Source organism: Oncorhynchus mykiss, chromosome 8 (assembly GCF_013265735.2).
Source record: "Oncorhynchus mykiss isolate Arlee chromosome 8, USDA_OmykA_1.1, whole genome shotgun sequence".
In the NCBI taxonomy this organism is placed as follows: Eukaryota; Metazoa; Chordata; class Actinopteri; order Salmoniformes; family Salmonidae; genus Oncorhynchus; species Oncorhynchus mykiss.
This window is the reverse complement of record NC_048572.1, coordinates 52,532,051-52,556,813: the sequence shown is the minus strand read 5'-3', so window position 1 is coordinate 52,556,813 and position 24,763 is coordinate 52,532,051. Positions and strand designations below refer to the sequence as shown.

General features: G+C 40.4%; 21 non-coding genes across 21 annotated transcripts; all 21 read left to right on the top strand.

The window, feature by feature from the left end:
• Positions 1-263: 263 nt before the first annotated feature.
• trnav-aac lies at positions 264-336 on the top strand. Its single transcript has one exon. It is a non-coding gene; the product is annotated as a tRNA-Val (tRNA).
• Positions 337-465: 129 nt separating this feature from the next.
• trnav-cac lies at positions 466-538 on the top strand. Its single transcript has one exon. It is a non-coding gene; the product is annotated as a tRNA-Val (tRNA).
• Positions 539-1,771: 1,233 nt separating this feature from the next.
• On the top strand, positions 1,772-1,844 carry trnav-aac. Its single transcript has one exon. It is a non-coding gene; the product is annotated as a tRNA-Val (tRNA).
• Positions 1,845-1,973: 129 nt separating this feature from the next.
• trnav-aac lies at positions 1,974-2,046 on the top strand. Its single transcript has one exon. It is a non-coding gene; the product is annotated as a tRNA-Val (tRNA).
• A 1,435-nt stretch (positions 2,047-3,481) lies between these two features.
• On the top strand, positions 3,482-3,554 carry trnag-acc. The gene has a single exon. It is a non-coding gene; the product is annotated as a tRNA-Gly (tRNA).
• Positions 3,555-4,988: 1,434 nt separating this feature from the next.
• Positions 4,989-5,061, top strand: trnav-aac. Its single transcript has one exon. It is a non-coding gene; the product is annotated as a tRNA-Val (tRNA).
• A 1,360-nt stretch (positions 5,062-6,421) lies between these two features.
• Positions 6,422-6,494, top strand: trnav-aac. Its single transcript has one exon. It is a non-coding gene; the product is annotated as a tRNA-Val (tRNA).
• A 129-nt stretch (positions 6,495-6,623) lies between these two features.
• On the top strand, positions 6,624-6,696 carry trnav-aac. Its single transcript has one exon. It is a non-coding gene; the product is annotated as a tRNA-Val (tRNA).
• A 1,435-nt stretch (positions 6,697-8,131) lies between these two features.
• Positions 8,132-8,204, top strand: trnag-acc. Its single transcript has one exon. It is a non-coding gene; the product is annotated as a tRNA-Gly (tRNA).
• Positions 8,205-9,638: 1,434 nt separating this feature from the next.
• trnav-aac lies at positions 9,639-9,711 on the top strand. Its single transcript has one exon. It is a non-coding gene; the product is annotated as a tRNA-Val (tRNA).
• A 2,082-nt stretch (positions 9,712-11,793) lies between these two features.
• Positions 11,794-11,866, top strand: trnav-aac. Its single transcript has one exon. It is a non-coding gene; the product is annotated as a tRNA-Val (tRNA).
• A 1,434-nt stretch (positions 11,867-13,300) lies between these two features.
• trnav-aac lies at positions 13,301-13,373 on the top strand. The gene has a single exon. It is a non-coding gene; the product is annotated as a tRNA-Val (tRNA).
• A 1,335-nt stretch (positions 13,374-14,708) lies between these two features.
• Positions 14,709-14,781, top strand: trnav-aac. The gene has a single exon. It is a non-coding gene; the product is annotated as a tRNA-Val (tRNA).
• A 2,082-nt stretch (positions 14,782-16,863) lies between these two features.
• Positions 16,864-16,936, top strand: trnav-aac. The gene has a single exon. It is a non-coding gene; the product is annotated as a tRNA-Val (tRNA).
• A 1,432-nt stretch (positions 16,937-18,368) lies between these two features.
• trnav-aac lies at positions 18,369-18,441 on the top strand. The gene has a single exon. It is a non-coding gene; the product is annotated as a tRNA-Val (tRNA).
• A 126-nt stretch (positions 18,442-18,567) lies between these two features.
• trnav-aac lies at positions 18,568-18,640 on the top strand. The gene has a single exon. It is a non-coding gene; the product is annotated as a tRNA-Val (tRNA).
• A 2,082-nt stretch (positions 18,641-20,722) lies between these two features.
• On the top strand, positions 20,723-20,795 carry trnav-aac. The gene has a single exon. It is a non-coding gene; the product is annotated as a tRNA-Val (tRNA).
• A 1,771-nt stretch (positions 20,796-22,566) lies between these two features.
• trnav-aac lies at positions 22,567-22,639 on the top strand. Its single transcript has one exon. It is a non-coding gene; the product is annotated as a tRNA-Val (tRNA).
• A 1,359-nt stretch (positions 22,640-23,998) lies between these two features.
• On the top strand, positions 23,999-24,071 carry trnav-uac. Its single transcript has one exon. It is a non-coding gene; the product is annotated as a tRNA-Val (tRNA).
• Positions 24,072-24,200: 129 nt separating this feature from the next.
• trnav-uac lies at positions 24,201-24,273 on the top strand. Its single transcript has one exon. It is a non-coding gene; the product is annotated as a tRNA-Val (tRNA).
• Positions 24,274-24,385: 112 nt separating this feature from the next.
• Positions 24,386-24,458, top strand: trnav-cac. The gene has a single exon. It is a non-coding gene; the product is annotated as a tRNA-Val (tRNA).
• Positions 24,459-24,763: the final 305 nt, after the last annotated feature.

Sequence of the window (24,763 nt, the reverse complement as noted above, 5' to 3'; positions counted from 1 at the left end):
CCACCTGTGGTAAATTCAAATGATTGGTCATTTCTGCAGCATTGAAGGTACCCAAGAACACAGTGGCTTCCATCACTCTTAAATGGAAGAAGTTTTGAACCACCAAGCCTCTTCCAAGAGCCGCTGCACACAATAATTCCCGGCTTCTCAATCCTTATTGTTTAATTAATTGACTAAGTAATTTCTGATTTCATTAGGTTCTGAGAGCGATAAATGTCCTACCCAGCCAAAGTCAGCCACACCCTTAGTACTCCACTCATTGGGTTTCCGTAGTGTAGTGGTTATCACGTTTGCCTAACACGCGAAAGGTCCCCGGTTCGAGACCGGGCGGAAACACATTTTAACAAATTGGTCCTTCGCACTTCTCAGAATTTGCTATTCAGACTTTAGTTTCAGTAGTGTATTGGTTATCACGTTCGCCTCACACGCGAAAGTCAGTCACACCCTTAGTCTTCCAGTCATTCGGTTTCCGTAGTGTAGTGGTTATCACGTTCGCCTCACACGCGAAAGGTCCCAGGTTCGAAACCGGGCGGAAACATTTTGTAATATTCAATATTTCCCAATGCCCAGAGGCTAGCATTTGGTTTGAAACAGTTGAGGTTTGTCTAAACCTTGCTGTCTACCTCTCCGACCTGTGGATCAATGTTGCCGTTTTTTTGGGGACCTCCACCATGCGATCTGTATGAATGTGACCAGACTGACAGCTTCTCTGAGCCAGGCAAATTCATTTATCCGGGTCATTGTAATGGATATATCCAAAGAAATGGCAATATAATCCAAGGTAAAACAAACAAAAATGTAGATCGTTTTCTGTCATTTCAGCTGCTTGATGTGATTGTGTGATAGATTTAGTTGGCTGGCTAGCAAAGGAAAAGAAGCTAGCCTGCATAGGTACAGTGCATTCGGAAAGTTTTCAGACCCCTTACTTTTTTCCACATTTTGTTATGTTACAGCCTTATACTAAAATGGATTAAATAAAATAAAATCTATCTACACACAATACCACATAATGACAAAGCGATAACATATAGTTTTTATTAATGAAAAAAATATTTTAAAAATACCTTATTTACATACATTTTCAGACCCTTTGCTATGAGACTGGAAATTGAGCTCAGGTCCATCCTGTTTCCATTGATCATCCTTGAGATGTTTCTTCAACTTGATTGGAGTCCACCTGTGGTAAATTCAAATGATTGGTCATTTCTGCAGCATTGAAGGTACCCAAGAACACAGTGGCTTCCATCACTCTTAAATAGAAGAAGTTTGGAACCACCAAGCCTCTTCCAAGTTCCGGCTGCACACGATAATTCCCGGCTTCTCATGTCTACCTCACATAATATCACAAATTGAGTACCACAGAAAGAGCCATAATACCCATTAAATATTTTAAAAATACCTTATTTACGTACGTTTTCAGACCCTTTGCTACGAGGCTGGAAATTGAGCTCAGGTCCATCCTGTTTCCATTGATCATCCTTGAGATGTTTCTTCAACTTGATTGGAGTCCACCTGTGGTAAATTCAAATGATTGGTCATTTCTGCAGCATTGAAGGTACCCAAGAACACAGTGGCTTCCATCACTCTTAAATGGAAGAAGTTTTGAACCACCAAGCCTCTTCCAAGAGCCGCTGCACACAATAATTCCCGGCTTCTCAAGCCTTATTGTTTAATTAATTGACTAAGTAATTTCTGATTTCATTAGATTCTGAGAGCGATAAATGTCCCACCCAGCCAAAGTCAGCCAAACCCTTAGTACTCCACTCATTGGGTTTCCGTAGTGTAGTGGTTATCATGTTCGCCTAACACGCGAAAGGTCCCCGGTTCGAGACCGGGCGGAAACACATTTTAACAAATTGGTCCTTCGCACTTCTCAGTATTTGCTATTCAGACTTTAGTTTCAGTAGTGTATTGGTTATCACGTTCGCCTCACACGCGAAAGTCAGTCACACCCTTAGTTTTCCCAAAATTTGGTTTCCGTAGTGTAGTGGTTATCACGTTCGCCTAACACGCGAAAGGTCCCCGGTTCGAGACCGGGCGGAAACACATTTTAACAAATTGGTCATTCGCACTTCTCAGTATTTGCTATTCAGACTTTAGTTTCAGTAGTGTATTGGTTATCACGTTCGCCTCACACGCGAAAGTCAGTCACACCCTTAGTTTTCCAATCATTCGGTTTCCGTAGTGTAGTGGTTATCACGTTCGCCTCACACGCGAAAGGTCCCAGGTTTGAAACCGGGCGGAAACATTTTGTAATATTCAATATTTCCCAATCCCCAGAGGCTAGCATTTGGTTTGAAACAGTTGAGGTTTGTCTAAACCTTGCTGTCTACCTCTCCGACCTGTGGATCAATGTTGTCGTTTTTTTGGGGACCTCCACCATGCGATCTGTATGAATGTGACCAGACTGACAGCTTCTCTGAGCCAGGCAAATTCATTTATCAGGGTCATTGTAATGGATATATCCAAAGAAATGGCAATATAATCCAAGGTAAAACAAACAAAAATGTAGATCGTTTTCTGTCATTTCAGCTGCTTGATGTGATTGTGTGATAGATTTAGTTGGCTGGCTAGCAAAGGAAAATAAGCTAGCCTGCATAGGTACAGTGCATTCGGAAAGTTTTCAGACCCCTTACTTTTTTCCACATTTTGTTACGTTACAGCCTTATACTAAAATGGATGAAATAAAATAAAATCTATCTACACACAATACCACATAATGACAAAGCGATAACATATAGTTTTTATTAATGAAAAAAATATTTTAAAAATACCTTATTTACATACATTTTCAGACCCTTTGCTATGAGGTTGGAAATTGAGCTCAGGTCCATCCTGTTTCCATTGATCATCCTTGAGATGTTTCTTCAACTTGATTGGAGTCCACCTGTGGTAAATTCAAATGATTGGTCATTTCTGCAGCATTGAAGGTACCCAAGAACAGAGTGGCTTCCATCACTCTTAAATAGAAGAAGTTTGGAACCACCAAGCCTCTTCCAAGTTCCGGCTGCACACGATAATTCCCGGCTTCTCATGTCTACCTCACATAATATCCCAAATTGAGTACCACAGAAAGAGCCATAATACCCATTAAATATTTTAAAAATACCTTATTTACGTACGTTTTCAGACCCTTTGCTATGAGGCTGGAAATTGAGCTCAGGTCCATCCTGTTTCCATTGATCATCCTTGAGATGTTTCTTCAACTTGATTGGAGTCCACCTGTGGTAAATTCAAATGATTGGTCATTTCTGCAGCATTGAACGTACCCAAGAACACAGTGGCTTCCATCACTCTTAAATGGAAGAAGTTTTGAACCACCAAGCCTCTTCCAAGAGCCGCTGCACACAATAATTCCCGGCTTCTCAAGCCTTATTGTTTAATTAATTGACTAAGCAATTTCTGATTTCATTAGGTTCTGAGAGCGATAAATGTCCCACCCAGCCAAAGTCAGCCACACCCTTAGTACTCCACTCATTGGGTTTCCGTAGTGTAGTGGTTATCACGTTCGCCTACCACGCGAAAGGTCCCCGGTTCGAGACCGGGCGGAAACACATTTTAACAAATTGGTCCTTCGCACTTCTCAGTATTTGCTATTCAGACTTTAGTTTCAGTAGTGTATTGGTTATCACGTTCGCCTCACACGCGAAAGTCAGTCACACCCTTAGTTTTCCAATCATTTGGTTTCCGTAGTGTAGTGGTTATCACGTTCGCCTCACACGCGAAAGGTCCCAAGTTTGAAACCGGGCGGAAACATTTTGTAATATTCAATATTTCCCAATCCCCAGAGGCTAGCATTTGGTTTGAAACAGTTGAGGTTTGTCTAAACCTTGCTGTCTACCTCTCCGACCTGTGGATCAATGTTGCCGTTTTTTGGGGGACCTCCACCATGCGATCTGTATGAATGTGACCAGACTGACAGCTTCTCTGAGCCAGGCAAATTCATTTATCAGGGTCATTGTAATGGATATATCCAAAGAAATGGCAATATAATCCAAGGTAAAACAAACAAAAATGTAGATTGTTTTCTGTCATTTCAGCTGCTTGATGTGATTGTGTGATAGATTTAGTTGGCTGGCTAGCAAAGGAAAAGAAGCTAGCCTGCAAAGGTACAGTGCATTCGGAAAGTTTTCAGACCCCTTACTTTTTTCCACATTTTGTTACGTTACAGCCTTATACTAAAATTGATTAAATAAAATAAAATCTATCTACACACAATCCCACATAATGACAAAGCGATAACATATAGTTTTTATTAATGAAAAAATATTTTAAAAATACCTTATTTACATACATTTTCAGACCCTTTGCTATGAGGTTGGAAATTGAGCTCAGGTCCATCCTGTTTCCATTGATCATCCTTGAGATGTTTCTTCAACTTGATTGGAGTCCACCTGTGGTAAATTCAAATGATTGGTCATTTCTGCAGCATTGAAGGTACCCAAGAACAGAGTGGCTTCCATCACTCTTAAATAGAAGAAGTTTGGAACCACCAAGCCTCTTCCAAGTTCCGGCTGCACACGATAATTCCCGGCTTCTCATGTCTACCTCACATAATATCCCAAATTGAGTACCACAGAAAGAGCCATAATACCCATTAAATATTTTAAAAATACCTTATTTACGTACGTTTTCAGACCCTTTGCTATGAGGCTGGAAATTGAGCTCAGGTCCATCCTGTTTCCATTGATCATCCTTGAGATGTTTCTTCAACTTGATTGGAGTCCACCTGTGGTAAATTCAAATGATTGGTCATTTCTGCAGCATTGAAGGTACCCAAGAACACAGTGGCTTCCATCACTCTTAAATGGAAGAAGTTTTGAACCACCAAGCCTCTTCCAAGAGCCGCTGCACACAATAATTCCCGGCTTCTCAAGCCTTATTGTTTAATTAATTGACTAAGCAATTTCTGATTTCATTAGGTTCTGAGAGCGATAAATGTCCCACCCAGCCAAAGTCAGCCACACCCTTAGTATTCAACTCATTGGGTTTCCGTAGTGTAGTGGTTATCACGTTCGCCTAACACGCGAAAGGTCCCCGGTTCGAGACCGGGCGGAAAAATATTTTAACAAATTGGTCCTTCGCACTTCTCAGTATTTGCTATTCAGACTTTAGTTTCAGTAGTGTAGTGGTTGTCACATTCGCTTCGCACGCGAAAGGTCCCCTGTTCGAAACCGGGCGGAAACATTTTGTAATATTCAATATTTCCCAATGCCCAGAGGCTAGCATTTGGTTTGAAACAGTTGAGGTTTGTCTAAACCTTGCTGTCTACCTCTCCGACCTGTGGATCAATGTTGCCGTTTTTTTTGGGGACCTCCACCATGCGATCTGTATGAATGTGACCAGACTGACAGCTTCTCTGAGCAAGGCAAATTCATTTATCAGGGTCATTGTAATGGATATATCCAAAGAAATGGCAATATAATCCAAGGTAAAACAAACAAAAATGTAGATCGTTTTCTGTCATTTCAGCTGCTTGATGTGATTGTGTGATAGATTTAGTTGGCTGGCTAGCAAAGGAAAAGAAGCTAGCCTGCATAGGTACAGTGCATTCGGAAAGTTTTCAGACCCCTTACTTTTTTCCACATTTTGTTATGTTACAGCCTTATACTAAAATGGATTAAATAAAATAAAATCTATCTACACACAATACCACATAATGACAAAGCGATAACATATAGTTTTTATTAATGAAAAAAATATTTTAAAAATACCTTATTTACATACATTTTCAGACCCTTTGCTATGAGACTGGAAATTGAGCTCAGGTCCATCCTGTTTCCATTGATCATCCTTGAGATGTTTCTTCAACTTGATTGGAGTCCACCTGTGGTAAATTCAAATGATTGGTCATTTCTGCAGCATTGAAGGTACCCAAGAACACAGTGGCTTCCATCACTCTTAAATAGAAGAAGTTTGGAACCACCAAGCCTCTTCCAAGTTCCGGCTGCACACGATAATTCCCGGCTTCTCATGTCTACCTCACATAATATCACAAATTGAGTACCACAGAAAGAGCCATAATACCCATTAAATATTTTAAAAATACCTTATTTACGTACGTTTTCAGACCCTTTGCTACGAGGCTGGAAATTGAGCTCAGGTCCATCCTGTTTCCATTGATCATCCTTGAGATGTTTCTTCAACTTGATTGGAGTCCACCTGTGGTAAATTCAAATGATTGGTCATTTCTGCAGCATTGAAGGTACCCAAGAACACAGTGGCTTCCATCACTCTTAAATGGAAGAAGTTTTGAACCACCAAGCCTCTTCCAAGAGCCGCTGCACACAATAATTCCCGGCTTCTCAAGCCTTATTGTTTAATTAATTGACTAAGTAATTTCTGATTTCATTAGATTCTGAGAGCGATAAATGTCCCACCCAGCCAAAGTCAGCCAAACCCTTAGTACTCCACTCATTGGGTTTCCGTAGTGTAGTGGTTATCATGTTCGCCTAACACGCGAAAGGTCCCCGGTTCGAGACCGGGCGGAAACACATTTTAACAAATTGGTCCTTCGCACTTCTCAGTATTTGCTATTCAGACTTTAGTTTCAGTAGTGTATTGGTTATCACGTTCGCCTCACACGCGAAAGTCAGTCACACCCTTAGTTTTCCCAAAATTTGGTTTCCGTAGTGTAGTGGTTATCACGTTCGCCTAACACGCGAAAGGTCCCCGGTTCGAGACCGGGCGGAAACACATTTTAACAAATTGGTCATTCGCACTTCTCAGTATTTGCTATTCAGACTTTAGTTTCAGTAGTGTATTGGTTATCACGTTCGCCTCACACGCGAAAGTCAGTCACACCCTTAGTTTTCCAATCATTCGGTTTCCGTAGTGTAGTGGTTATCACGTTCGCCTCACACGCGAAAGGTCCCAGGTTTGAAACCGGGCGGAAACATTTTGTAATATTCAATATTTCCCAATCCCCAGAGGCTAGCATTTGGTTTGAAACAGTTGAGGTTTGTCTAAACCTTGCTGTCTACCTCTCCGACCTGTGGATCAATGTTGTCGTTTTTTTGGGGACCTCCACCATGCGATCTGTATGAATGTGACCAGACTGACAGCTTCTCTGAGCCAGGCAAATTCATTTATCAGGGTCATTGTAATGGATATATCCAAAGAAATGGCAATATAATCCAAGGTAAAACAAACAAAAATGTAGATCGTTTTCTGTCATTTCAGCTGCTTGATGTGATTGTGTGATAGATTTAGTTGGCTGGCTAGCAAAGGAAAATAAGCTAGCCTGCATAGGTACAGTGCATTCGGAAAGTTTTCAGACCCCTTACTTTTTTCCACATTTTGTTACGTTACAGCCTTATACTAAAATGGATGAAATAAAATAAAATCTATCTACACACAATACCACATAATGACAAAGCGATAACATATAGTTTTTATTAATGAAAAAAATATTTTAAAAATACCTTATTTACATACATTTTCAGACCCTTTGCTATGAGGTTGGAAATTGAGCTCAGGTCCATCCTGTTTCCATTGATCATCCTTGAGATGTTTCTTCAACTTGATTGGAGTCCACCTGTGGTAAATTCAAATGATTGGTCATTTCTGCAGCATTGAAGGTACCCAAGAACAGAGTGGCTTCCATCACTCTTAAATAGAAGAAGTTTGGAACCACCAAGCCTCTTCCAAGTTCCGGCTGCACACGATAATTCCCGGCTTCTCATGTCTACCTCACATAATATCCCAAATTGAGTACCACAGAAAGAGCCATAATACCCATTAAATATTTTAAAAATACCTTATTTACGTACGTTTTCAGACCCTTTGCTATGAGGCTGGAAATTGAGCTCAGGTCCATCCTGTTTCCATTGATCATCCTTGAGATGTTTCTTCAACTTGATTGGAGTCCACCTGTGGTAAATTCAAATGATTGGTCATTTCTGCAGCATTGAACGTACCCAAGAACACAGTGGCTTCCATCACTCTTAAATGGAAGAAGTTTTGAACCACCAAGCCTCTTCCAAGAGCCGCTGCACACAATAATTCCCGGCTTCTCAAGCCTTATTGTTTAATTAATTGACTAAGCAATTTCTGATTTCATTAGGTTCTGAGAGCGATAAATGTCCCACCCAGCCAAAGTCAGCCACACCCTTAGTACTCCACTCATTGGGTTTCCGTAGTGTAGTGGTTATCACGTTCGCCTACCACGCGAAAGGTCCCCGGTTCGAGACCGGGCGGAAACACATTTTAACAAATTGGTCCTTCGCACTTCTCAGTATTTGCTATTCAGACTTTAGTTTCAGTAGTGTATTGGTTATCACGTTCGCCTCACACGCGAAAGTCAGTCACACCCTTAGTTTTCCAATCATTTGGTTTCCGTAGTGTAGTGGTTATCACGTTCGCCTCACACGCGAAAGGTCCCAAGTTTGAAACCGGGCGGAAACATTTTGTAATATTCAATATTTCCCAATCCCCAGAGGCTAGCATTTGGTTTGAAACAGTTGAGGTTTGTCTAAACCTTGCTGTCTACCTCTCCGACCTGTGGATCAATGTTGCCGTTTTTTGGGGGACCTCCACCATGCGATCTGTATGAATGTGACCAGACTGACAGCTTCTCTGAGCCAGGCAAATTCATTTATCAGGGTCATTGTAATGGATATATCCAAAGAAATGGCAATATAATCCAAGGTAAAACAAACAAAAATGTAGATTGTTTTCTGTCATTTCAGCTGCTTGATGTGATTGTGTGATAGATTTAGTTGGCTGGCTAGCAAAGGAAAAGAAGCTAGCCTGCAAAGGTACAGTGCATTCGGAAAGTTTTCAGACCCCTTACTTTTTTCCACATTTTGTTACGTTACAGCCTTATACTAAAATTGATTAAATAAAATAAAATCTATCTACACACAATCCCACATAATGACAAAGCGATAACATATAGTTTTTATTAATGAAAAAATATTTTAAAAATACCTTATTTACATACATTTTCAGACCCTTTGCTATGAGGTTGGAAATTGAGCTCAGGTCCATCCTGTTTCCATTGATCATCCTTGAGATGTTTCTTCAACTTGATTGGAGTCCACCTGTGGTAAATTCAAATGATTGGTCATTTCTGCAGCATTGAAGGTACCCAAGAACAGAGTGGCTTCCATCACTCTTAAATAGAAGAAGTTTGGAACCACCAAGCCTCTTCCAAGTTCCGGCTGCACACGATAATTCCCGGCTTCTCATGTCTACCTCACATAATATCCCAAATTGAGTACCACAGAAAGAGCCATAATACCCATTAAATATTTTAAAAATACCTTATTTACGTACGTTTTCAGACCCTTTGCTATGAGGCTGGAAATTGAGCTCAGGTCCATCCTGTTTCCATTGATCATCCTTGAGATGTTTCTTCAACTTGATTGGAGTCCACCTGTGGTAAATTCAAATGATTGGTCATTTCTGCAGCATTGAAGGTACCCAAGAACACAGTGGCTTCCATCACTCTTAAATGGAAGAAGTTTTGAACCACCAAGCCTCTTCCAAGAGCCGCTGCACACAATAATTCCCGGCTTCTCAAGCCTTATTGTTTAATTAATTGACTAAGCAATTTCTGATTTCATTAGGTTCTGAGAGCGATAAATGTCCCACCCAGCCAAAGTCAGCCACACCCTTAGTATTCAACTCATTGGGTTTCCGTAGTGTAGTGGTTATCACGTTCGCCTAACACGCGAAAGGTCCCCGGTTCGAGACCGGGCGGAAAAATATTTTAACAAATTGGTCCTTCGCACTTCTCAGTATTTGCTATTCAGACTTTAGTTTCAGTAGTGTAGTGGTTGTCACATTCGCTTCGCACGCGAAAGGTCCCCTGTTCGAAACCGGGCGGAAACATTTTGTAATATTCAATATTTCCCAATGCCCAGAGGCTAGCATTTGGTTTGAAACAGTTGAGGTTTGTCTAAACCTTGCTGTCTACCTCTCCGACCTGTGGATCAATGTTGCCGTTTTTTTTGGGGACCTCCACCATGCGATCTGTATGAATGTGACCAGACTGACAGCTTCTCTGAGCAAGGCAAATTCATTTATCAGGGTCATTGTAATGGATATATCCAAAGAAATGGCAATATAATCCAAGGTAAAACAAACAAAAATGTAGATTGTTTTCTGTCATTTCAGCTGCTTGATGTGATTGTGTGATAGATTTAGTTGGCTGGCTAGCAAAGGAAAAGAAGCTAGCCTGCATAGGTACAGTGCATTCGGAAAGTTTTCAGACCCCTTACTTTTTTCCACATTTTGTTACGTTACAGCCTTATACTAAAATGGATGAAATAAAATAAAATCTATCTACACACAATCCCACATAATGACAAAGCGATAACATATAGTTTTTATTAATGAAAAAATATTTTAAAAATACCTTATTTACATACATTTTCAGACCCTTTGCTATGAGGTTGGAAATTGAGCTCAGGTCCATCCTGTTTCCATTGATCATCCTTGAGATGTTTCTTCAACTTGATTGGAGTCCACCTGTGGTAAATTCAAATGATTGGTCATTTCTGCAGCATTGAAGGTACCCAAGAACAGAGTGGCTTCCATCACTCTTAAATAGAAGAAGTTTGGAACCACCAAGCCTCTTCCAAGTTCCGGCGGCACACGATAATTCCCGGCTTCTCATGCCTAACACACATAATATCCCAAATTTAGTACCACAGAAAGAGCCATAATACCCATTAAATATTTTAAAAATACCTTATTTACGTACGTTTTCAGACCCTTTGCTATGAGGCTGGAAATTGAGCTCAGGTCCATCCTGTTTCCATTGATCATCCTTGAGATGTTTCTTCAACTTGATTGGAGTCCACCTGTGGTAAATTCAAATGATTGGTCATTTCTGCAGCATTGAAGGTACCCAAGAACACAGTGGCTTCCATCACTCTTAAATGGAAGAAGTTTTGAACCACCAAGCCTCTTCCAAGAGCCGCTGCACACAATAATTCCCGGCTTCTCAAGCCTTATTGTTTAATTAATTGACTAAGTAATTTCTGATATCATTAGGTTCTGAGAGCGATAAATGTCCCACCCAGCCAAAGTCAGCCACAGCCTTAGTATTCAACTCATTGGGTTTCCGTGAGTTGAATATATATCCAAAGAATATGGATATATCCAAAGAAATGGCAATATAATCCAAGGTAAAACAAACAAAAATGTAGATCGTTTTCTGTCATTTCAGCTGCTTGATGTGATTGTGTGATAGATTTAGTTGGCTGGCTAGCAAAGGAAAATAAGCTAGCCTGCATAGGTACAGTGCATTCGGAAAGTTTTCAGACCCCTTACTTTTTTCCACATTTTGTTACGTTACAGCCTTATACTAAAATGGATGAAATAAAATAAAATCTATCTACACACAATACCACATACTGACAAAGCGATAACATATAGTTTTTATTAATGAAAAAAATATTTTAAAAATAGCTTATTTACATACATTTTCAGACCCTTTGCTATGAGGCTGGAAATTGAGCTCAGGTCCATCCTGTTTCCATTGATCATCCTTGAGATGTTTCTTCAACTTGATTGGAGTCCACCTGTGGTAAATTCAAATGATTGGTCATTTCTGCAGCATTGAAGGTACCCAAGAACACAGTGGCTTCCATCACTCTTAAATGGAAGAAGTTTTGAACCACCAAGCCTCTTCCAAGAGCCGCTGCAAACAATAATTCCCGGCTTCTCAAGCCTTATTGTTTAATTAATTGACTAAGTAATTTCTGGTTTCATTAGGTTCTGAGAGCGATAAATGTCCCACCCAGCCAAAGTCAGCCACACCCTTAGTATTCCACTCATTGGGTTTCCGTAGTGTAGTGGTTATCACGTTCGCCTAACACGCGAAAGGACCCCGGTTCGAGACCGGGCGGAAACACATTTTAACAAATTGGTCCTTCGCACTTCTCAGTATTTGCTATTCAGACTTTAGTTTCAGTAGTGTATTGGTTATCACGTTCGCCTCACACGCGAAAGTCAGTCACACCCTTAGTTTTCCAATCATTTGGTTTCCGTAGTGTAGTGGTTATCACGTTCGCCTCACACGCGAAAGGTCCCAAGTTTGAAACCGGGCGGAAACATTTTGTAATATTCAATATTTCCCAATCCCCAGAGGCTAGCATTTGGTTTGAAACAGTTGAGGTTTGTCTAAACCTTGCTGTCTACCTCTCCGACCTGTGGATCAATGTTGCCGTTTTTTGGGGGACCTCCACCATGCGATCTGTATGAATGTGACCAGACTGACAGCTTCTCTGAGCCAGGCAAATTCATTTATCAGGGTCATTGTAATGGATATATCCAAAGAAATGGCAATATAATCCAAGGTAAAACAAACAAAAATGTAGATTGTTTTCTGTCATTTCAGCTGCTTGATGTGATTGTGTGATAGATTTAGTTGGCTGGCTAGCAAAGGAAAAGAAGCTAGCCTGCAAAGGTACAGTGCATTCGGAAAGTTTTCAGACCCCTTACTTTTTTCCACATTTTGTTACGTTACAGCCTTATACTAAAATTGATTAAATAAAATAAAATCTATCTACACACAATCCCACATAATGACAAAGCGATAACATATAGTTTTTATTAATGAAAAAATATTTTAAAAATACCTTATTTACATACATTTTCAGACCCTTTGCTATGAGGTTGGAAATTGAGCTCAGGTCCATCCTGTTTCCATTGATCATCCTTGAGATGTTTCTTCAACTTGATTGGAGTCCACCTGTGGTAAATTCAAATGATTGGTCATTTCTGCAGCATTGAAGGTACCCAAGAACAGAGTGGCTTCCATCACTCTTAAATAGAAGAAGTTTGGAACCACCAAGCCTCTTCCAAGTTCCGGCTGCACACGATAATTCCCGGCTTCTCATGTCTACCTCACATAATATCCCAAATTGAGTACCACAGAAAGAGCCATAATACCCATTAAATATTTTAAAAATACCTTATTTACGTACGTTTTCAGACCCTTTGCTATGAGGCTGGAAATTGAGCTCAGGTCCATCCTGTTTCCATTGATCATCCTTGAGATGTTTCTTCAACTTGATTGGAGTCCACCTGTGGTAAATTCAAATGATTGGTCATTTCTGCAGCATTGAACGTACCCAAGAACACAGTGGCTTCCATCACTCTTAAATGGAAGAAGTTTTGAACCACCAAGCCTCTTCCAAGAGCCGCTGCACACAATAATTCCCGGCTTCTCAAGCCTTATTGTTTAATTAATTGACTAAGCAATTTCTGATTTCATTAGGTTCTGAGAGCGATAAATGTCCCACCCAGCCAAAGTCAGCCACACCCTTAGTACTCAACTCATTGGGTTTCCGTAGTGTAGTGGTTATCACGTTCGCCTAACATGCGAAAGGTCCCCGGTTTGAGACCGGGTGGAAAAATATTTTAACAAATTGGTCCTTCGCACTTCTCAGTATTTGCTATTCAGACTTTAGTTTCAGTAGTGTAGTGGTTGTCACATTCGCTTCGCACGCGAAAGGTCCCCTGTTCGAAACCGGGCGGAAACATTTTGTAATATTCAATATTTCCCAATGCCCAGAGGCTAGCATTTGGTTTGAAACAGTTGAGGTTTGTCTAAACCTTGCTGTCTACCTCTCCGACCTGTGGATCAATGTTGCCGTTTTTTTTGGGGACCTCCACCATGCGATCTGTATGAATGTGACCAGACTGACAGCTTCTCTGAGCAAGGCAAATTCATTTATCAGGGTCATTGTAATGGATATATCCAAAGAAATGGCAATATAATCCAAGGTAAAACAAACAAAAATGTAGATTGTTTTCTGTCATTTCAGCTGCTTGATGTGATTGTGTGATAGATTTAGTTGGCTGGCTAGCAAAGGAAAAGAAGCTAGCCTGCATAGGTACAGTGCATTCGGAAAGTTTTCAGACCCCTTACTTTTTTCCACATTTTGTTACGTTACAGCCTTATACTAAAATGGATGAAATAAAATAAAATGTATCTACACACAATCCCACATAATGACAAAGCGATAACATATAGTTTTTATTAATGAAAAAATATTTTAAAAATACCTTATTTACATACATTTTCAGACCCTTTGCTATGAGGTTGGAAATTGAGCTCAGGTCCATCCTGTTTCCATTGATCATCCTTGAGATGTTTCTTCAACTTGATTGGAGTCCACCTGTGGTAAATTCAAATGATTGGTCATTTCTGCAGCATTGAAGGTACCCAAGAACAGAGTGGCTTCCATCACTCTTAAATAGAAGAAGTTTGGAACCACCAAGCCTCTTCCAAGTTCCGGCGGCACACGATAATTCCCGGCTTCTCATGCCTACCACACATAATATCCCAAATTTAGTACCACAGAAAGAGCCATAATACCCATTAAATATTTTAAAAATACCTTATTTACGTACGTTTTCAGACCCTTTGCTATGAGGCTGGAAATTGAGCTCAGGTCCATCCTGTTTCCATTGATCATCCTTGAGATGTTTCTTCAACTTGATTGGAGTCCACCTGTGGTAAATTCAAATGATTGGTCATTTCTGCAGCATTGAAGGTACCCAAGAACACAGTGGCTTCCATCACTCTTAAATGGAAGAAGTTTTGAACCACCAAGCCTCTTCCAAGAGCCGCTGCACACAATAATTCCCGGCTTCTCAAGCCTTATTGTTTAATTAATTGACTAAGTAATTTCTGATTTCATTAGGTTCTGAGAGCGATAAATGTCCCACCCAGCCAAAGTCATTGGGTTTCTGTAGTGTAGTGGTTATCACGTTCGCCTAACACGCGGAAGGTCCCCGGTTTGAGACCGGGCGGAAACACATTTTAACAAAGTGGTCCTTCGCACTTCTCAGTATTTGCTATTCAGACTTTAGTTTCAGTAGTGTATTGGTTATCACGTTCGCCTCACACGCGAAAGGTCCCCGGTTCGAAACCGGGCGGAAACATTTTGTAATATTCAATATTTCCCAATGCCCAGAGGCTAGCATTTGGTTTGAAACAGTTGAGGTTTGTCTAAACCTTGCTGTCTACCTCTCCGACCTGTGGATCAATGTTGCCGTTTTTTTTGGGGACCTCCACCATGCGATCTGTATGAATGTGACCAGACTGACAGCTTCTCTGAGCAAGGCAAATTCATTTATCAGGGTCATTGTAATGGATATATCCAAAGAAATGGCAATATAATCCAAGGTAAAACAAACAAAAATGTAGATTGTTTTCTGTCATTTCAGCTGCTTGATGTGATTGTGTGATAGATTTAGTTGGCTGGCTAGCAAAGGAAAAGAAGCTAGCCTGCATAGGTACAGTGCATTCGGAAAGTTTTCAGACCCCTTACTTTTTTCCACATTTTGTTACGTTACAGCCTTATACTAAAATGGATGAAATAAAATAAAATGTATCTACACACAATCCCACATAATGACAAAGCGATAACATATAGTTTTTATTAATGAAAAAATATTTTAAAAATACCTTATTTACATACATTTTCAGACCCTTTGCTATGAGGTTGGAAATTGAGCTCAGGTCCATCCTGTTTCCATTGATCATCCTTGAGATGTTTCTTCAACTTGATTGGAGTCCACCTGTGGTAAATTCAAATGATTGGTCATTTCTGCAGCATTGAAGGTACCCAAGAACAGAGTGGCTTCCATCACTCTTAAATAGAAGAAGTTTGGAACCACCAAGCCTCTTCCAAGTTCCGGCGGCACACGATAATTCCCGGCTTCTCATGCCTACCACACATAATATCCCAAATTTAGTACCACAGAAAGAGCCATAATACCCATTAAATATTTTAAAAATACCTTATTTACGTACGTTTTCAGACCCTTTGCTATGAGGCTGGAAATTGAGCTCAGGTCCATCCTGTTTCCATTGATCATCCTTGAGATGTTTCTTCAACTTGATTGGAGTCCACCTGTGGTAAATTCAAATGATTGGTCATTTCTGCAGCATTGAAGGTACCCAAGAACACAGTGGCTTCCATCACTCTTAAATGGAAGAAGTTTTGAACCACCAAGCCTCTTCCAAGAGCCGCTGCACACAATAATTCCCGGCTTCTCAAGCCTTATTGTTTAATTAATTGACTAAGTAATTTCTGATATCATTAGGTTCTGAGAGCGATAAATGTCCCACCCAGCCAAAGTCAGCCACAGCCTTAGTATTCAACTCATTGGGTTTCCGTGAGTTGAATATATATCCAAAGAATATGGATATATCCAAAGAAATGGCAATATAATCCAAGGTAAAACAAACAAAAATGTAGATCGTTTTCTGTCATTTCAGCTGCTTGATGTGATTGTGTGATAGATTTAGTTGGCTGGCTAGCAAAGGAAAATAAGCTAGCCTGCATAGGTACAGTGCATTCGGAAAGTTTTCAGACCCCTTACTTTTTTCCACATTTTGTTACGTTACAGCCTTATACTAAAATGGATGAAATAAAATAAAATCTATCTACACACAATACCACATACTGACAAAGCGATAACATATAGTTTTTATTAATGAAAAAAATATTTTAAAAATAGCTTATTTACATACATTTTCAGACCCTTTGCTATGAGGCTGGAAATTGAGCTCAGGTCCATCCTGTTTCCATTGATCATCCTTGAGATGTTTCTTCAACTTGATTGGAGTCCACCTGTGGTAAATTCAAATGATTGGTCATTTCTGCAGCATTGAAGGTACCCAAGAACACAGTGGCTTCCATCACTCTTAAATGGAAGAAGTTTTGAACCACCAAGCCTCTTCCAAGAGCCGCTGCAAACAATAATTCCCGGCTTCTCAAGCCTTATTGTTTAATTAATTGACTAAGTAATTTCTGGTTTCATTAGGTTCTGAGAGCGATAAATGTCCCACCCAGCCAAAGTCAGCCACACCCTTAGTATTCCACTCATTGGGTTTCCGTAGTGTAGTGGTTATCACGTTCGCCTAACACGCGAAAGGACCCCGGTTCGAGACCGGGCGGAAACACATTTTAACAAATTGGTCCTTCGCACTTCGTATTTGCTATTCAGACTTTAGTTTCAGTAGTGTATTGGTTATCACGTTCGCCTCACACGCGAAAGTCAGTCACACCCTTAGTTTTCCAATCATTCGGTTTCCGTAGTGTAGTGGTTATCACGTTCGCCTCACACGCGAAAGGTCCCCGGTTCGAAACTGGGCGGAAATGTTTGGTAATATTCAATATTTCCCAATGCCCAGAGGCTAGCATTTGGTTTGAAACAGTAGAGGTTTGTCTAAACCTTGCTATCTACCTCTCCGACCTGTGGATCAGTGTTGCCGTTTTTTTGGGGACCTCCACCATGCGATCTGTATGAATGTGACCAGACTGACAGCTTCTCTGAGCCAGGCAAATTCATTTATCAGGGTCATTGTAATGGATATATCCAAAGAAATGGCAATATAATCCAAGGTAAAACAAACAAAAATGTAGATCGTTTTCTGTCATTTCAGCTGCTTGATGTGATTGTGTGATAGATTTAGTTGGCTGGCTAGCAAAGGAAAAGAAGCTAGCCTGCATAGGTACAGTGCATTCGGAAAGTTTTCAGACCCCTTACTTTTTTCCACATTTTGTTTCGTTACAGCCTTATACTAAAATGGATGAAATAAAATCAAATCTATCTACACACAATACCACATAATGACAAAGCGATAACATATAGTTTTTATTAATGAAAAAAATATTTTAAAAATACCTTATTTACATACATTTTCAGACCCTTTGCTATGAGGCTGGAAATTGAGCTCAGGTCCATCCTGTTTCCATTGATCATCCTTGAGATGTTTCTTCAACTTGATTGGAGTCCACCTGTGGTAAATTCAAATGATTGGTCATTTCTGCAGCATTGAAGGTACCCAAGAACACAGTGGCTTCCATCACTCTTAAATAGAAGAAGTTTGGAACCACCAAGCCTCTTCCAAGTTCCGGCTGCACACGATAATTCCCGGCTTCTCATGTCTACCTCACATAATATCCCAAATTGAGTACCACAGAAAGAGCCATAATACCCATTAAATATTTTAAAAATACCTTATTTACGTACGTTTTCAGACCCTTTGCTATGAGGCTGGAAATTGAGCTCAGGTCCATCCTGTTTCCATTGATCATCCTTGAGATGTTTCTTCAACTTGATTGGAGTCCACCTGTGGTAAATTCAAATGATTGGTCATTTCTGCAGCATTGAAGGTACCCAAGAACACAGTGGCTTCCATCACTCTTAAATGGAAGAAGTTTTGAACCACCAAGCCTCTTCCAAGAGCCGCTGCACACAATAATTCCCGGCTTCTCAAGCCTTATTGTTTAATTAATTGACTAAGTAATTTCTGATTTCATTAGGTTCTGAGAGCGATAAATGTCCCACCCAGCCAAAGTCAGCCACACCCTTAGTATTCCACTCATCGGGTTTCCGTAGTGTAGTGGTTATCACGTTCGCCTAACACGCGAAAGGACCCCGGTTCGAGACCGGGCGGAAACACATTTTAACAAATTGGTTCTTCGCACTTCGTATTTGCTATTCAGACTTTAGTTTCAGTAGTGTATTGGTTATCACGTTCGCCTCACACGCGAAAGTCAGTCACACCCTTAGTTTTCCAATCATTCGGTTTCCGTAGTGTAGTGGTTATCACGTTCGCCTAACACGCGAAAGGTCCCCGGTTCGAGACCGGGCGGAAAAATATTTTAACAAATTGGTCCTTCGCACTTCTCAGTATTTGCTATTCAGACTTTAGTTTCAGTAGTGTAGTGGTTGTCACATTCGCTTCGCACGCGAAAGGTCCCCTGTTCGAAACCGGGCGGAAACATTTTGTAATATTCAATATTTCCCAATGCCCAGAGGCTAGCATTTGGTTTGAAACAGTTGAGGTTTGTCTAAACCTTGCTGTCTACCTCTCCGACCTGTGGATCAATGTTGCCGTTTTTTTTGGGGACCTCCACCATGCGATCTGTATGAATGTGACCAGACTGACAGCTTCTCTGAGCAAGGCAAATTCATTTATCAGGGTCATTGTAATGGATATATCCAAAGAAATGGCAATATAATCCAAGGTAAAACAAACAAAAATGTAGATTGTTTTCTGTCATTTCAGCTGCTTGATGTGATTGTGTGATAGATTTAGTTGGCTGGCTAGCAAAGGAAAATAAGCTAGCCTGCATAGGTACAGTGCATTCGGAAAGTTTTCAGACCCCTTACTTTTTTCCACATTTTGTTACGTTACAGCCTTATACTAAAATGGATGAAATAAAATCAAATCTATCTACACACAATCCCACATAATGACAAAGCGATAACATATAGTTTTTATTAATGAAAAAATATTTTAAAAATACCTTATTTACATACATTTTCAGACCCTTTGCTATGAGGTTGGAAATTGAGCTCAGGTCCATCCTGTTTCCATTGATCATCCTTGAGATGTTTCTTCAACTTGATTGGAGTCCACCTGTGGTAAATTCAAATGATTGGTCATTTCTGCAGCATTGAAGGTACCCAAGAACAGAGTGGCTTCCATCACTCTTAAATAGAAGAAGTTTGGAACCACCAAGCCTCTTCCAAGTTCCGGCGGCACACGATAATTCCCGGCTTCTCATGCCTACCACACATAATATCCCAAATTTAGTACCACAGAAAGAGCCATAATACCCATTAAATATTTTAAAAATACCTTATTTACGTACGTTTTCAGACCCTTTGCTATGAGGCTGGAAATTGAGCTCAGGTCCATCCTGTTTCCATTGATCATCCTTGAGATGTTTCTTCAACTTGATTGGAGTCCACCTGTGGTAAATTCAAATGATTGGTCATTTCTGCAGCATTGAAGGTACCCAAGAACACAGTGGCTTCCATCACTCTTAAATGGAAGAAGTTTTGAACCACCAAGCCTCTTCCAAGAGCCGCTGCACACAATAATTCCCGGCTTCTCAAGCCTTATTGTTTAATTAATTGACTAAGTAATTTCTGATATCATTAGGTTCTGAGAGCGATAAATGTCCCACCCAGCCAAAGTCAGCCACACCCTTAGTATTCAACTCATTGGGTTTCCGTGAGTTGAATATATATCCAAAGAATATGGATATATCCAAAGAAATGGCAATATAATCCAAGGTAAAACAAACAAAAATGTAGATCGTTTTCTGTCATTTCAGCTGCTTGATGTGATTGTGTGATAGATTTAGTTGGCTGGCTAGCAAAGGAAAATAAGCTAGCCTGCATAGGTACAGTGCATTCGGAAAGTTTTCAGACCCCTTACTTTTTTCCACATTTTGTTACGTTACAGCCTTATACTAAAATGGATGAAATAAAATCAAATCTATCTACACACAATACCACATAATGACAAAGCGATAACATATAGTCTTTATTAATGAAAAAAATATTTTAAAAATAGCTTATTTACATACATTTTCAGACCCTTTGCTATGAGGCTGGAAATTGAGCTCAGGTCCATCCTGTTTCCATTGATCATCCTTGAGATGTTTCTTCAACTTGATTGGAGTCCACCTGTGGTAAATTCAAATGATTGGTCATTTCTGCAGCATTGAAGGTACCCAAGAACACAGTGGCTTCCATCACTCTTAAATGGAAGAAGTTTTGAACCACCAAGCCTCTTCCAAGAGCCGCTGCACACAATAATTCCCGGCTTCTCAAGCCTTATTGTTTAATTAATTGACTAAGTAATTTCTGATTTCATTAGGTTCTGAGAGCGATAAATGTCCCACCCAGCCAAAGTCAGCCACACCCTTAGTATTCCACTCATTGGGTTTCCGTAGTGTAGTGGTTATCACGTTCGCCTAACACGCGAAAGGACCCTGGTTCGAGACCGGGCGGAAACACATTTTAACAAATTGGACCTTCGCACTTCTCAGTATTTGCTATTCAGACTTTAGTTTCAGTAGTGTATTGGTTATCACGTTCGCCTCACACGCGAAAGTCAGTCACACCCTTAGTTTTCCAATCATTCGGTTTCCGTAGTGTAGTGGTTATCACGTTCGCCTCACACGCGAAAGGTCCCCGGTTCGAAACTGGGTGGAAACATTTGGTAATATTCAATATTTCCCAATGCCCAGAGGCTAGCATTTGGTTTGAAACAGTTGAGGTTTGTCTAAACCTTGCTATCTACCTCTCCGACCTGTGGATCAGTGTTGCCGTTTTTTTGGGGACCTCCACCATGCGATCTGTATGAATGTGACCAGACTGACAGCTTCTCTGAGCCAGGCAAATTCATTTATCAGGGTCATTGTAATGGATATATCCAAAGAAATGGCAATATAATCCAAGGTAAAACAAACAAAAATGTAGATCGTTTTCTGTCATTTCAGCTGCTTGATGTGATTGTGTGATAGATTTAGTTGGCTGGCTAGCAAAGGAAAAGAAGCTAGCCTGCATAGGTACAGTGCATTCGGAAAGTTTTCAGACCCCTTACTTTTTTCCACATTTTGTTTCGTTACAGCCTTATACTAAAATGGATGAAATAAAATCAAATCTATCTACACACAATACCACATAATGACAAAGCGATAACATATAGTTTTTATTAATGAAAAAAATATTTTAAAAATACCTTATTTACATACATTTTCAGACCCTTTGCTATGAGGCTGGAAATTGAGCTCAGGTCCATCCTGTTTCCATTGATCATCCTTGAGATGTTTCTTCAACTTGATTGGAGTCCACCTGTGGTAAATTCAAATGATTGGTCATTTCTGCAGCATTGAAGGTACCCAAGAACACAGTGGCTTCCATCACTCTTAAATAGAAGAAGTTTGGAACCACCAAGCCTCTTCCAAGTTCCGGCTGCACACGATAAATTCCCGGCTTCTCATGTCTACCTCACATAATATCCCAAATTGAGTACCACAGAAAGAGCCATAATACCCATTAAATATTTTAAAAATACCTTATTTACGTACGTTTTCAGACCCTTTGCTATGAGGCTGGAAATTGAGCTCAGGTCCATCCTGTTTCCATTGATCATCCTTGAGATGTTTCTTCAACTTCATTCGAGTCCACCTGTGGTAAATTCAAATGATTGGTCATTTCTGCAGCATTGAAGGTACCCAAGAACACAGTGGCTTCCATCACTCTTAAATAGAAGAAGTTTGGAACCACCAAGCCTCTTCCAAGTTCCGGCTGCACACGATAATTCCCGGCTTCTCATGTCTACCTCACATAATATCCCAAATTGAGTACCACAGAAAGAGCCATAATACCCATTAAATATTTTAAAAATACCTTATTTACGTACGTTTTCAGACCCTTTGCTATGAGGCTGGAAATTGAGCTCAGGTCCATCCTGTTTCCATTGATCATCCTTGAGATGTTTCTTCAACTTCATTCGAGTCCACCTGTGGTAAATTCAAATGATTGGTCATTTCTGCAGCATTGAAGGTACCCAAGAACACAGTGGCTTCCATCACTCTTAAATGGAAGAAGTTTTGAACCACCAAGCCTCTTCCAAGAGCCGCTGCACACAATAATTCCCGGCTTCTCAAGCCTTATTGTTTAATTAATTGACTAAGCAATTTCTGATTTCATTAGGTTCTGAGAGCGATAAATGTCCCACCCAGCCAAAGTCAGCCACACCCTTAGCACTCCACTCATTGGGTTTCCGTAGTGTAGTGGTTATCACGTTCGCCTAACACGCGAAAGGTCCCTGGTTCGAGACCGGGCAGAAACACATTTTAACAAATTGGTCCTTCGCACTTCTCAGTATTTGCTATTCAGACTTTAGTTTCAGTAGTGTAGTGGTTGTCACGTTCGCTTCGCACGCGAAAGGTCCCCTGTTCGAAACCGGGCGGAAACATTTTGTAATATTCAATATTTCCCAATGCCCAGAGGCTAGCATTTGGTTTGAAACAGTTGAGGTTTGTCTAAACCTTGCTGTCTACCTCTCCGACCTGTGGATCAATGTTGCCGTTTTTTTTGGGGACCTCCACCATGCGATCTGTATGAATGTGACCAGACTGACAGCTTCTCTGAGCAAGGCAAATTCATTTATCAGGGTCATTGTAATGGATATATCCAAAGAAATGGCAATATAATCCAAGGTAAAACAAACAAAAATGTAGATTGTTTTCTGTCATTTCAGCTGCTTGATGTGATTGTGTGATAGATTTAGTTGGCTGGCTAGCAAAGGAAAAGAAGCTAGCCTGCATAGGTACAGTGCATTCGGAAAGTTTTCAGACCCCTTACTTTTTTCCACATTTTGTTACGTTACAGCCTTATACTAAAATGGATGAAATAAAATCAAATCTATCTACACACAATCCCACATAATGACAAAGCGATAACATATAGTTTTTATTAATGAAAAAATATTTTAAAAATACCTTATTTACATACATTTTCAGACCCTTTGCTATGAGGTTGGAAATTGAGCTCAGGTCCATCCTGTTTCCATTGATCATCCTTGAGATGTTTCTTCAACTTGATTGGAGTCCACCTGTGGTAAATTCAAATGATTGGTCATTTCTGCAGCATTGAAGGTACCCAAGAACAGAGTGGCTTCCATCACTCTTAAATAGAAGAAGTTTGGAACCACCAAGCCTCTTCCAAGTTCCGGCGGCACACGATAATTCCCGGCTTCTCATGTCTACCACACATAATATCCCAAATTTAGTACCACAGAAAGAGCCATAATACCCATTAAATATTTTAAAAATACCTTATTTACGTACGTTTTCAGACCCTTTGCTATGAGGCTGGAAATTGAGCTCAGGTCCATCCTGTTTCCATTGATCATCCTTGAGATGTTTCTTCAACTTGATTGGAGTCCACCTGTGGTAAATTCAAATGATTGGTCATTTCTGCAGCATTGAAGGTACCCAAGAACACAGTGGCTTCCATCACTCTTAAATGGAAGAAGTTTTGAACCACCAAGCCTCTTCCAAGAGCCGCTGCACACAATAATTCCCGGCTTCTCAAGCCTTATTGTTTAATTAATTGACTAAGTAATTTCTGATTTCATTAGGTTCCGAGAGCGATAAATGTCCCACCCAGCCAAAGTCAGCCACACCCTTAGTATTCCACTCATTGGGTTTCCGTAGTGTAGTGGTTATCACGTTCGCCTTACACGCGAAAGGTCCCCAGTTCGAGACCGGGCGGAAACACATTTTAACAAATTGGTTCTTCGCACTTCTCAGTATTTGCTATTCAGACTTTAGTTTCAGTAGTGTATTGGTTATCACGTTCGCCTCACACGCGAAAGTCAGCCACACCCTTAGTATTCCACTCATTGGGTTTCCGTAGTGTAGTGGTTATCAAGTTCGCCTTACATGCGAAAGGTCCCCAGTTCGAGACCGGGCGGAAACACATTTTAACAAATTAGTATTTGCTATTCAGACTTTAGTTTCAGTAGTGTATTGGTTATCACGTTCGCCTCACACGCGAAAGTCAGTCGCACCCTTAGTTTTCCAATCATTCGGTTTCCGTAGTCTAGTGGTTATTACGTTCGCCTCACACGCGAAAGGTCCCCGGTTCGAAACCGGGCGGAAACATTTTGTAATATTCAATATTTCCCAATGCCCAGAGGCTAGCATTTGGTTTGAAACAGTTGAGGTTTGTCTAAACCTTGCTGTCTACCTCTCCGACCTGTGGATCAATGTTGCCGTTTTTTGGGGGACCTCCACCATGCGATCTGTATGAATGTGACCAGACTGACAGCTTCTCTGAGCCAGGCAAATTCATTTATCAGGGTCATTGTAATGGATATATCCAAAGAAATGGTAATATAATCCAAGGTAAAACAAACAAAAATGTAGATCGTTTTCTGTCATTTCAGCTGCTTGATGTGATTGTGTGA